Source organism: Dermacentor andersoni, chromosome 4, assembly GCF_023375885.2.
Source record: "Dermacentor andersoni chromosome 4, qqDerAnde1_hic_scaffold, whole genome shotgun sequence".
NCBI classification, from domain to species: domain Eukaryota; kingdom Metazoa; phylum Arthropoda; class Arachnida; order Ixodida; family Ixodidae; genus Dermacentor; species Dermacentor andersoni.
Window position 1 is genome coordinate 197,852,325 of NC_092817.1, and position 5,244 is coordinate 197,857,568.

The following is a 5,244-nucleotide window of genomic DNA, read 5'->3' on the forward strand; positions in this document are numbered from 1 at the left end:
TATTAGAATCCGTGTAGTCAAAGCAAGGCCAGCAGAGCATGCGCAACTGCATCATCGCTAATCACAGAGCATGAAAAGCCAAGAAACGCTTCTATCGTGACCGACCTAGAAGTTCAAATTCTTTTTCAAGTAAGCGCACCGAGGTTGTACTAACGCAGTCGTCACCTAATAAACTGATGTAGTACGCTTCCAAGATTTCTCGCTCTTCTTTTCCCTTGCCCCTACCAAGAATCGTCACATTGCTGAACAAAGGGTAACAACCACACTCATTGCAATGGCGAGGCAAGTTTGCACCGTTATCTGACCCCAGGGAGGAGTGGTGCTCACGCAGGCGGTCATTAATACATCAACCGGTTTGGCCCATGTAAAATCTTTCGCATGTGAGAGGGAACTTATAGACAACCCCTGCAGCACATGCCGTAAAACGGTTTTCATGCTGCGTTGTGCAAACGTGGTTCCTTGCCCTGCCTCGAGAAATGCGCGAGCACAGACCCGAAAGCGTACAAGGGGCAGAAAACACAACAGTTACTCCCTGCTTGGCGGCAACCTTCTTGAAATTGTGGCTCACTTTATGCACATACGGCATAACTTCATGTTTCCTACGTTCAGTTGCCCCACCATCTACCAGCTTCGTACGTTCCTTCTTTCGCCTCTGAAGCAGCGATTCAGCCACTGCTTTCAATAGAGGCTGAGGGAACCCTGCGGCTTCTAAACGTTGGAATTGTGCGTCAAAGCTACTTTTAATAGCGTGGTGACAGCTTCTTTCAAGTGCATTGCGGAAACAATTCATTGCAATCCCTCTTTTTACAATCTTTGAATGTGCAGATCCAAATGGCAAAAGAGCTTTCTTGCACCTAGGTGAAAACATCCAGCACAAATGCCCGTCATCAAAGCATGTTAGTTGCAGTTCTAGAAACCTGATGGAATGATTGCTAGGAAGTTCATGAGTGAAATTAAGAGTGCGTGAAGAAGCTTTAAAAGCAGTCAATACATCGTCTACTGCTGCGGGCAGTGTCATTTGGTAAAAGCTCTAAATGTACTAAAAAATCGTCCACATACCTAAAAGCTTTGCGTACACGCTTGTTTAAAAGGAAGCATTGAAGTTTCTTGTCAAATTTTGCTAAAAATATCTGGGAAAACACGGGCAACACTAGAGCAAATACATATTCTTTTTTTCTGAAGGAACAAGAAGCCTTTGAATTCAACAACAGTGGATGACAGATAAAAGGATAGGAGCTCTAGAAAGGCATCCACCGACATACCACATGCATTCTGGAAGTTTACAGCACTGCAGTGATCAATAAGTTCACGCACAGCTACAAAGAGTTCATCATGGGGAATGCTGTAGAAGAGGTCTTCAATGTCAACTGAAAAGGCCATGTTGGCACCAGGGACCCCACTATTAAGGACCTCTACCACCGCTGCCGAGCTAGCCACGCTGAATGGATCCTGCAATGGGAGGGCCGTCAACTGGCGCTGAAGAAACTGACACACTAACTTCTGCCATGAACTTGTCTCCGTGATGATGGCTCTCAGAGGGCAACCCACCTTGTGTGTTTTTGCTGAAAAGAACACTTGTAAGTGGTTCCCCTTGCAATTCATGACACCTCGCGAAAGTTTTTCCAAGTTGTTTTCTTTCAGGAGCTTCACCGCTGCCGTCTTCAACCTTGAGGGCTTCCGATTTGTAGACTCGAAGTTCTTCGCTACAGCAGCCATTGCCTTCTCTCCAAAGGACCTTGTCGGAAAGACCACGAAGCCACCATCCTTGTCCGCTTGGAGGAGGGTCAGATCATTTTCGATGAAGTGGTCGACAACCCAGTTGAGATGGTGGGGCAACTGAACGTAGGAAACTTGAAGTTATGCCGTATGTGCATAAAGTGAGCCACAACATCAAGAAGGTTGCCGCTAAGCAGGGAGTAAATGTTGTGTTTTCTGCCCCTTGTAAGCTTTCGGGTCTGTGCTCGCGCATTTCTCGAGGCAGGGCAAGGAACCACGTTTGCACAACGCAGCATGAAAACCCTTTTTGCGGCATGTGCTGCAGGGGTTGTCTATGTTCCCTCTCACATGAGATTTTACGTAGGCCAAACCGGTCGATGTATTAATGACCGCCTGAGTGAGCACCACTCCTCCCTGGGGTCAGATAACGGTGGAAACTTCCTCGCCATTGCAATGAGTGTGGCTGTTACCCTTTGTTCAGCAATGTGACGATTCTTGGTAGGGGCAAGGAAAAAGAAGAGCGAGAAATCTTGGAAGCGTACTACATCAGTTTATTAGGTGACGACTGCGTTAGTACAACCTCGGTGCGCTTACTTGAAAAAGAATTTGAATTTCTAGGTCGGTCACGATAGAAGCGTTTCTTGGCTTTTCATGCTCTGTGATTAGCGATGATGCAGTTGCGCATGCTCTGTTGGCCTTGCTGGGACTACACGGATTCTAATAAAGCTCAGTTGATAGTCCAGTCGTTGTGGTGTGAGCCTCTCCTCTTGTCCTTTGTGTTTTTGACTGGTTTTTTTGTTCAATTATGTACCAACTGGCCCATATTTCAACCCTTCCGCTTCTCAGTACCTTGAGCAACCGTGCCTTCTGCGCCGACGGTCGACGTCTCGCTGACTGTCGCTGTCGGTACCAGGTCTCCGATGCCTGTAGCGGCGTCCTCCGTCTCGACCACGTCCATGACGTGCTCTGCGGCCACGTCGTTCACTGCTGGGCCTGTCACGGCGGCGTAGCATTTGACGTAGTCGGCGTCAACATGACCGAACCGTCTGCAGCGAGAACAGCGCGGAACTTTACACTCACGGCGGACGTGCCCTGTGCCTTGGCAGCGCAGGCACTGCACGCGTCGACCAGGGAGGACCACCAAGGCCAGCTCTCCGCCGACGCGGACCTGATGATGAAGGCTTTCCATTTTGACGCCGCTTTTCAGCTTTAGAAGCACAGTCCTGGTAGTCGACGTCTTCTCGCCCATCCCATGGACGCGCCACCTTTCCCGGCTTACCTCCTCCACCTTGCCGAAAGGCATGAACACCGTCCGTATGTCCTCGTCTGCAACACCATAGAGCAGCCAGTGAAGCCTAAACTTCACCTGCTGGTCTTGCGGGTCCACGATGACACACCGTCTTCCCTTCACTTGCAGTTCTTTAAGGGCCATGAGGCGCTTCGTCGCAGTGGCGTCAGACAGGGTCACCGCCCATACGTGGTTTATCTGGTACGCCCCTATGTATACCACGTCAGGCAGCAGTCCCGTCAGCATTAGGGCATCTCTAAAATCTTCGACCTTGTAAGGTCTGGCCCGTACATCACCGTGTAAAAATATTGTGGTAAATGCAACTCGTCCTTTTGGCAGCTGAGGTAAAATAAACGGATAATCCTTATCGTCGTCGGTGATCCTGTTTCCGTGACCAAAAGCGGCCGCTGTCGCTGCCCCGGAAGAGGCCATGACCCTACGATCCGAACAGCTCCGCTGCCGGATGCAGAATGCATGGTATGGCCAATGGCAGGGATGCTATGTTTACGACTGCACCTGTATCGTGCTATGTGCATTCGCCGAACGTATTGCTACAGCACATACGCGGCAGTCTTTCCGTGGACAATACAAGCATACATCGTGTACGTGGATTCCTCCGTTTGTTGTGGTTGTTCGCTGCATGCGTGCGTGCTAGTCGTGCTCACAAAAACAAGAGGGCGAGCGCAACGATTTGCGTCCGCTGCAGTCCACGTTTGGCGCTAGCAATGTGCCAATTTATTGATTGACATTGAGCTGGATACGGGTGTAATAGGTAAACGGTTAGCAGTTCGTGCGACTAAATTTTGCACCATTACTTATACCGGTTACCACGGTCACTTCGCGTACAATCGCCTAGTGGCCTGCTTGTTGTTTTTGCACTTCGACGTTGGCTCTACCAGCAGGCTGCTCCAGTTGAACGTAACAGTAAATGCAACCACCCACACGTGAGTGTAAAAGCAAAAAAATGTCACAGAAGCAAGGAATAAAAAAAGCATAAAGAAGGGTGCCATCAGGACTCTGTGTTCCCAGGTGGTCTCCCTTCCAAGTACTGACCGAGCCCCATGCTGCTTAGCTTCGGGGATCGGACGAGAACCAGCGTATTCAGCATAGTATGGCCGATTTCTTTATTTCCGAAGTTCACATGAGGAACAATAAGTCACAAACAATAAAACCCTTCAGCCACACGTTAGCTGAGGCGAGCAAAGTTAAAATTTTCTCAAACTCGCAAGGTCATCAAGAAGTATTACCCACTGAGGTGGGTCTTGCTGTGCCCGGATACATTCCTGAAGGTAAGCAGCGCTTTCAATAAAGTTTTCACGCGCACTGCGCGTATTAACATCTGCATGCCTTACTTGCATTCGTGTTTTCCACAAGCTGTGGAGTCCAAGAAGCATGAACAAATCGTACGGTACATCTTCGTGATCAACCGGTAAAAACCTGATACCATAAGGGTCTAGTGGTAACTCTTTCTTTATAGTTCTCTGTAGGACGTCCCAGTGGAATATCGCGTCCCAACAGTCCAGAAAAACATGTTCGACTGTCTCTGGCCTCTTACATAACAGACAGTTCGTTGTCCAAGGGACAAAGATTCCCTTTTCTTGAAGCCACGTTTTGACAGGTAATGTATTAGAGTGTAACTTGAAAAAGAATGTTTTCACGCCTGGCCTAACTGGCATCTTCTTCACTCGCTTTAAAATATTCTGCCCTGGGCCTCCACGGTAAGGCGCACGGTACAATGGTACCGGCAGCATGATATCCACAAGATCTTTGTACAGCTTTTTCTTGGGAACACTGTATAAAATAGCCTGGGGAAAAACGCACTTCTAACAACTTACAAGAAAGCACGACCTCGCGCAAAAATCCGGTTACAGCATTGCACATGTTTTCACCAGAGGACACTATGTATCTTGGGAGTAGCCTCTGCAATCGGACTTGTATAACTGTTCTTAAGAAGGTGTCATTTTGATCATGAAAGAAAAAGAAAGCGTGATACCACTTGACGCAAAAATAAATGGACCAGTCCAAGGCCCCCACTCTTCACTGAAATAAACAGGTTCGTCCTCCTCGTTTTTTCCCAGGTCGAAGTCCAAAGAAAGACGGCAAATTTACGATGCAATTTTTGAATAGAGGTCCGCGAAGCACACAGCACATTCATGAGGTACCATATTTTTGAAATGAGAAAAACATTGCAGACAAAGGCACGTGAGAAAATTGACAGATTCCTTCCTTGCCACGCTCCC

General features: G+C 48.3%; 1 pseudogene; it reads right to left on the reverse strand.

The window, feature by feature from the left end:
• Positions 1–4,008: 4,008 nt before the first annotated feature.
• On the reverse strand, positions 4,009–4,127 carry LOC126532558 (5S ribosomal RNA; annotated as a pseudogene).
• Between the last annotated feature and the right edge of the window lie 1,117 nt (positions 4,128–5,244).